The sequence below is a fragment of the Carlito syrichta genome, unplaced genomic scaffold, assembly GCF_000164805.1.
Source record: "Carlito syrichta isolate Samal-C Ts95f unplaced genomic scaffold, Tarsius_syrichta-2.0.1 Scaffold304555, whole genome shotgun sequence".
NCBI classification, from domain to species: Eukaryota; Metazoa; Chordata; class Mammalia; order Primates; family Tarsiidae; genus Carlito; species Carlito syrichta.
Window position 1 is genome coordinate 4,128 of NW_007248651.1, and position 8,075 is coordinate 12,202.

Here is an 8,075-nt window from a genome sequence, read left to right on the forward strand (position 1 = left end):
CCGCAGCCTCGACCCGCTGGGCTCCGGTGATCCTCCCGCCTCAGCCTTCCAAGGAGCTGGACTCACAGGCGCGCGCCACCACGCCCGGCTGATTTTTTTGATTGATTGTAGACATGAGGTCTCGCCAAGTTGCCCAGGCGGGTCTCGAACCCGCAGGCTAGGGCAATCCGCTCACCTCGGCCTCCCAAAGCGCGGGATGACAGGCCGAGCCAAGAAGTGAGATGTGTGGTCACTTGGCCGTGCTGCCTGGCTCGGAAGGGGAGACCAGGGCGAATCCAGTCTGGGCGACAGGAGGCGGGGCTGGAACCCGCAGTCACCACCCAGCCCTGTCCCCCACAGGGATCCACAGAGGCTTCCTTCCAGGGACTCTTCCTCCCAGCAGCTCTGGGTTCAAACCCGGCTTGCTGCTGAAATCCACGTGGCCTCAGCCACACAGACTCAACTACCTCTTCCGGAAAATGGAGACGGTCATAGCAGGAATTTCTTCCTGCTGGCCTGAAGAAGTGGATTAGAGCCGGTGAAGAGCCCGGAGCAGTGTGGCACACAGGAGGAGCTACACAGGCGCTTGTCAAATCAAGAACACTTTGGCAAAGGGGACAGTTTCCTGAGAGGCGTGACACCAAAGACGCAATATGGCCGTGGGCAAAACAGGAAATGGTTACACCGGGCCTGGTGGCTCACGCCTGTCATTCCAGCACTTTGGGAGGCAGAGGCGAGAGGACTGCCTGAGGCCACAGGTTTGAGACCAGCCTGGGCGACTCGGCGAGACCTCGCCTCTACGATCAGTCAAAAAAAATTAGCTGGGCATGGTGGCGTGTGCCTGTAGTCCCAGCTACTCGGAAGGCTGAGGAGGAAGGATCGCCGGAGCCCAGCAGGTCGAGGCTGCGGCGGCCGGGGGCGGCCACTGCTCTCCAGTCTGGGCAACGGTGAGACTCCAGCTCAAAAAAATAAAATAAAACAAAAAAACAAAAGCTGACATGGACAGGCAGGCATCAGGCTTCGCAAGCCTGAACCACCCCCAACAGCTCTGGAAAACCCACTCGACTGGCCAGCTTCAGTCCAGGGTCCCCTGGCCTTTGTGAGTCTGCCCCGAATACTCCTGGCTCCTCGGGTGCAGGGGGCTCAGGGAGGTGGCGGGTCTGGGGAACAAACAGGCACCCGAAGCAGCTCCGTTTTCCCTGACAGGCTGGTCTCGGGGCGACGGCAGTCGGAGGGGAAGGAAGACGACGTCTCCTTCCAGGAAGAGGAAGCAGGGCCACCTGCCTGTATGTGCCGTCTTTCCTGGAGGGGGAGAGGTCTTCGTCTGCTGCAAGGGGGCTGCTCAAGCACAAGCTGTTTTGATTCGCCCCGTTCCCAGGGCAGCCACATTCTGCCCGGGTGCTGCAGCCGCCTTCTGTGGTCATCGTGAGCGTCCACTCAAGGCCCACAGGGCTGGCGGGGGACACCGGGACGGGGGTGGGCCAAGGCAGCTCCGTTCTGGTCTGTCTCTGCGGAGAGGAGGGCCGATTTCCCAAGGCTGCCGACACCAAGCTTAACGCGGTGCCCTGGCCAGTTTCTGGAATGGATCATTTAACAGAGCATCCGTAAGCACTTTGGAAAGGGGGAGGTGAGTCAGCGCTGCTCTCAGTTCACAGCGTCTCTTCTTTTGACAGCATTATTGGTCTGGGCTGCCAGGGGAGGGCCTGCAACACGATGCATTCTGAGGCAGCCAGGATTCTGATGGCTTCTAGCAAAATCCTGCGGACAAGATGGAGCTCTGGGGGTTGGAGGAGAGGACGTACAGGAAAAATCAGAGCCAGGTGAACCCAGCCCCGAAGGGCTCTGCTGAAGAACGGAGTCCAGCTTTGCATGCAGGGCTCTGGCAAGGCGCAGTCCGGGTCCCTCGACGTCTGATTGGGACACTGGGGACAGCATGGGGGGCGGGGCACGGTGATCTGCATGATGGAATCAAGACTCAGTGATCTTGAAAGGCCAAGAGGACGGACTGCGGTCGGCGAGACGTGATTGACAAGGAATGAATGTGAAGCCCAGCATTTAGGTTTTAAAAAATCAAGGCCATAAAATACAGGAGACAGATGGAACGGGGCTTACAGCAGTTCAGGTGAAAAAAGACCCAGAAGCTGCTCTTAACTATAAGCTCTGCAGGCGTGAAAGGCATGTTAAAGCAGCTTAAAAAGGACACGAGGCCTCGGGCACACAGCCCCTGGTGCCTTCCCTCTTTCTGTGAACAGGGAACACGCACCCTCTTGGCACCATGGAGAAACAGAGCCCCGGGTGGATGGCAGTTAGTCCACACCAGGCACTGACCTCTCCCACGTCGTCCCCCTCCACGAGGGACCCGAGATGTGAGACTCGGAAGTCCCTTGCAGCCTGCAGAGGCTACCTTGCTGCTGGGTCTCTAGCACCTGGGACAGTGCCTGGCATGTAACCACTGCTGGCTGAAGGGAAAGCGACACATGCCCAGATGATCCAAGCAGGGAATGAGGACGGTGATAAGTGAGAAACCCAAGTCTTCCGGGACAACCGAAGGATGTTCCCGCTAAGGACGAGGTGAACGGGGGAACACGTCATTCCCTTCAGGCACCCACAACATCGAAAGGGCTGTTGGGGAAGTGACCGACTTGCGCCCTGTCATCCTGGAGGGCTGTACCAGGACGAGAGGGGTGGGGTCACAGAGTCTCTGTTCTCTGAAGGGAAACGTTCTAGTAAACAACTGTGCCGCTCTGCAAAGCAATCGGATTCCAGCTGGACAACCACCTGCCAGGGATGCTCGCGGGAGTGCCTGGGGTGGCGAGGAAGCTGTGATGTGATTCTGGGGCTCCTTCCCTGCTTGAGAGCCCATGAGACTAAGTGATGGCTTGCTCCTTGACAAAGCCCCCAGATGGTCTCATCTCCTATGGTCATACTTCGTGGTGCCCAGGGAGAGGACAGACCCAGGAGAAACAGCCCGTGATGCGTTGTTGGCTATTGCAGCGAACAGGCAGTGATGGGGACGGGATGCTGACTGACCGTGTCCGCCTGGGTGGGGAATAGCAGCAAGAGGGCAATCTGCCTGCCATTCCTGGTCTAGAGGCCCCTGGCCTGGTGGCTGACTTCAAGGCAGGCCAGTTCCAAGCTCATCACTGAAGCCACCCCTTACACACGTCCACCCAGACGCCGGAGAGGAAGCGGCCTCTGTTGGCGTCAGGGACAGAGCTGGCTCTGAGCTTGGGCTCAGCACCCGTCACTTCCTTCCACCTGCCCCAGAGGGGATCGCTTCTAAGCATCCCTCTCCCGTCTCTTCCTCCCCACTCCTCACTGTTCCACAAATAACTTGAGGGCGGTTAGCCTGCAGTGTGCGTGGGGCCCAGAGAGGAATCAGACAACACCCGTGACTTGCAAACCGATTTGGGTCCACCAAGGAGGCAGGAAGGAACATCAATGACCACGACGTCCCACCGACCTGGGTCTCACATCTCTGTAGCAGCGGTGGGACCTTGGGCGAGTGGCTCATGGGTCTAGGCCTCAGCCTCTTCAGCTGAAAGACAGGAACGGTCACCTCCATGTCATGGAACTCCTGTGTCGGCTGACCACGAGCTGGTGACACGCAGTGCTCTGGTCCTGGCCGACACAGCCTAGGCAAGCAGCTAGCAAGGGCTCCGACTGCCTGTCAGATGGGGGTGGGGGTGGGGAGACTGCAGGCCCTCAGGGACATCCAGAACCTCTTCAAAGGTGGACAGGTGTGGCTGGGGAGTCTCACAGAGGCGGTGATCTTGTGCAGACGCGGAGAAGGAAGCTCCAGGCGGAGAACACAAGTCCCTTGCGAGAGGATGCTATGGAGGGCGGGGCCTCTGAGCTGCAGCCAGCGCCCCTCCGCTGGGGCTGAGGCAGGAGGTTTCCGAGGCGGCACTGAGGGAGCCACGCCACCCCTGGTGTGCGGAGGGACAGCCAGGATGGTGCTGGGCGCCCTGTCCCGCCATCTCCAAAGATCACCCCCCACTGCCGACGGGAACATCTCCTGTGAAGCCAGGTGGGCCCCTGGCCCTGGCAGGGCCCCCGCCTTGCTGTCGCTGCCAGCACGCCAGGCCCCGGAGCCTGCTGGGGGAGGAAGCACCCACTCCTGGCTCCGCCTCCACCCTGGGAAGCAGACCCCAGCCCAGCTCTTGCCTTCACCTTCCCCTCCTCCCCTCTCTGCTAATTATGCAGGCGGCTGACTGAGAGCTGCAACCGTGGGGGCCACCAGGTGCGACTCAGAGGAGAGGAGGGGGAGCAGGAAGGAGGGAGGAAGGGCGAGACAGACAGGAAGAAGCCAAGGGGAAGGGGAGAAGGGAGGGAGGAGGAAGGAGGGGGGAGAGAGCGAGCAGAAAGGACCAGGGCTTCGCAGAGACGACCGCCCCCTCCCGGGGAAGCAGCCTGCGGCTGGGCTGGGGCCGGCTGGCTGGGCTGGCGCTGGCGCGTAAAGGGGACGACGCCGCATCCCTTCCACGCACGGCCGTCGGCCCCCTTCTCCCTGCCAGCCCAGCCCCCTCCCGCTTGTCACCTAAGTCACGGGAAGCAGGTGACATGCTGGGCAGATATTTTGGGGCCTGGCTTCTCCCAGGTGCGGAGGGGGCGGGGAGGGCGGCCGAGGAGGCGCTCGTCATTCTCTCCAGGCCCGCACGCCCCCGCTGCGGCAGAGCCGCGAGACCAGCCCGGAATGCTAATGTGCCTGAGCTCACGCGCCTGCACGGCGGCCGGGGAGGCCGGGCCAGGAGAGGGGCCAGTGCCCCGCCGCCCGCCTGTCCTTTCTTTGCCAGAGACAGCCAGGCAGGAGGAGTGAGCATCCTCAAGCTGACGACAGCAGGGCGATGAGAGGCCACCACTGGAGCGGCAGTCTCACCCCACCCAAAACCCCCACGAAGAATGAGACGGGCGGGCAGGGGAGGAAAGGTGTCAGTGCCTGCCCCCCAACTCCGGGTCATGGCCGGCTTCCCCCTCTCCTCCATCCTGGCGCCCAAGCTGTCCCCGCGTCCCGTCGCTGCTTCCTCTGCATGTGCCGTCCAGCGCCCCCTGTGCCAGCAAGGCCCCCTTCACGCCCTGACCACAGCCCTGGAATGCCCTCTGCCCCTCCTTGCCCCTCTGTGGCGGCGGCTACCTCGTAAGCCTTCCCCAGACTCTGCCCATCTTTCCCTGATGGAGAAGCTACCACAGCTCCCCTAAATCTCCTGAATTGAGCCGAAGCCGGTCCTGTTCCGAGGACCCCCTGCAGGTCCTGACTGACTTAATCCCACCCTGCCAGAAAGGAATGCAAGGCCAGGCTCCCCGGGACACGGCCCAGAGGGAGGCAAGGCCCCAGGTATGCAGTCAGGTCCTCACCCTGTGCTGCGGAAGGAGCTGTGTGCAGGGAGGCGGCACCCTCCGTGCGCCCAGGTGAGCGTGCTGACAATACACCGCGCTCCAGGCCACGTTCGGGCCTCTCACCAAGCCTGCAGCCCCGTTTCTAGACCCCACCAGACAACCTGCTCGCCCCCAGCCCCACCCTCTCCTCCAGGTGCCCCTTGGCCGTGGCAGAGGCACCAGCTCCTCTCTGGCATCCCCTTCCTGCTGGGGCAAGCCCTTTCTCTCTCCCACAGGCTCCGTCCCCAGAGCTCCTAGGGCGAAGCCACGCCGTGTGTCCTATCTCCCAGGCCCCAGGATGGAAGAGCACGATTTCCAGAGGAAAAGCAGGCACAGAGGACCGTCTTCCTTCCTGCCAGACACAGCCCTGAGTGCAGGAGCCCTGGTCCTCCTGGCTGTCCCCTGCCTGCGGGAAAAAGGCCTGCAGTCAGCCCACAAGCAGCAGGCCGAGAGGGAACAAGGCAGGCCAGGTCCCCATGCCATCGCTTGTGTCCTCACGGCCAAGGCCTGCTCTACCGACGGGTGACTTTTTGCCTAATCTGGGTACTGTGACAGGTGTACTACTTTCCCATTCTAGACACCAAGCTCCTTGAGGACACCGAGTTGTCCATGTCTTTGGCACCCTCTGGGGCCCACCTGACGCTGGACACGTGAGGGGAGGTGGGTGTGGTGACCTGGAAGCCGGCGGTGAGGGAGTCTGGCCCCAGGCCCAGGGCTCCTGACAGGCCCCCTCCCCTCCCTGGGTCATGCCAGCCACTTGGAGAACCCACCCACACCCACTAATTCCCCACTGCCCTCCCCGGGGGACGGCCACGCCGCCCTCTCCTTCCATCCCTGGGTAGGGGGACATGCTGCCGTCGGCAAGGTGCCAGACACCAGGACGGGACAGGAAAGTACGCCCAGTCCCACCACTCCCTTAGAGAAGGGTGGCCTGCAGTCCCCCTCCTGGCGAGGAAACACAGCAGCTCCTGAGGGAAGAGTGTTGGCATCCACTCGAGGGCCTGGGCACGGGGTGGCATAACCTGCGGCTGGTGGCTCTTAAAGACCTGCGTCCTCTTGCTTGGGCGTCCCTGAGCACATTTAGTGCGTACTAAGCACGAAGGGGGGCATCCAACACATTCTCCAACGAATGACAGCAGGGTGATGAGTAGCCACCACGGGCAGCAGACTAGCAGGGTGACCTCGACAGGAAGAGCCAGCATTTCCTGAATGCCAACCAGGGCCAGGTGCTGTTTAATTCCTTCACGTAATTCACGTGACCGTTACCACAGTCCCACAAGGAGGATACTGTTGCTATCACAGTTTTACAGATGAGAACACTGAGGCTTAGAGGGGCTGAGTAATTGGTCCCAGGTCACAGAACAAGCAAACAGGGGAAGCTGACTCGAGCCACTGCATTCGGCTCCAGAGCCGAGGCCTGGGCCACTGGGACATTCCGGGCCGACTTGGGACAGGCAGATGAGTCAGGGGGCGGCGAAGAGGCAGAAGAGGCCAGAGGACTTGGGGTTGACACCAAGCCCAGTGGAGGCGATGGCATCTTCTCCCTACCCCCCACCCAGCTGGCGAGGGCTTCTGGGAAGACACAGACTTCCAAACGGTGAAGGAAGAGGCCTCGCACGGCGGGCTGGCACAGGACCGGGGCGGGGTGGGGGCTGACTTGGACCGTGAGAGGAGCCCGAGTCAGGCAGGCGGAGGCTTCACCTGGGAGACCAGGCCTCATTTCAGGTTGCTTGCGGCCAAAGACAGGACCTGGGCGCCAAGAAAAACCCAGGAGCGTTCGTTTTCAGTGCACGGACGAGCGTAGCTCCGTGGCCCAAGGCCTGTGAGAGGTTCGTGCTAGAGACAGAGAAGCTGCAGCTCTCCAGCTCACACCCCTCCAAGGCCACGAAGCCCCGCCCACCTCACCGGCCTGCCCTGTCCCCCCACACTGGCTTCCGCTCACCTTTTCCCCACCTCAGGGCTTTAGCTCACGCCCGCCTTCCTTTCGGGAAGGTTCTTCCTCCCAACCTGCCTGCTCCGTAAATGTAATTTCCTCACACAGGCCTTTCCGATTCCCCAGCCCAGGCCAGACCGCCAAGGCAATTCGCACGGTCCGGGTGAAAACCCTACAAAACCCGGGGCCACCGTCCCTGGGTCTGAAGGCTGGTCATGCCACTTGCCCAAGTCTCTTGGTCTCTCTGTGCCTCAGTTTCCTCATCTGCAACATGGAGAGCACGTCCCATAAAGTGTATCAAGAGTGAAATGAGTTAGTGGACTCGGATCAATGGTGGTACAGTGTCTATCAGCTATTTCCAAAACACTGTAAGTGGGTCTCATCGCCACTGTGATGAGACACTGAATCACACGCCTGGTTCCTGAAGCCCGACTGCCTGGGCACAGGCTCTAGCTGGGTGGGTCACTGCCTTCCTCACTGCTGTCTCTGGAGACTAGCACGGTGCCTGCACAAAACCCGTGTAAACATTGGTTGGCCACAGGCAAAAGTGTAGGAACAGACGCACAGGAAACCGGGAAGCCTAGCGGAACAGCGGGGAGTAAGCTTCTGGCACTTGGGAGAAAAAGCTTCCAAGCTGGGTTCCCCCGGGACCCAGCATCACCGAAGGGGCTGTTCCCAGAGGGTGCCAGGGCCGGGCACAGCCCTCCGGCTGGGCGGCGCGAGGGGCGGCACCCACCTGCTAAAGATGTCTCCGGAGACCCTCTGCAGGTACTGCAGGGCGTCTGCC

At 61.4% G+C, this 8,075-nt stretch overlaps 1 protein-coding gene across 1 annotated transcript in view; it reads right to left on the minus strand.

The window, feature by feature from the left end:
* Positions 1-8,075, minus strand: part of LOC103262574 (WASH complex subunit 1-like) — a gene marked incomplete at its 3' end in the record, with an annotated part of 12,733 nt that overhangs the window by 4,038 nt on the left and 620 nt on the right. The window lies entirely within an intron of this gene.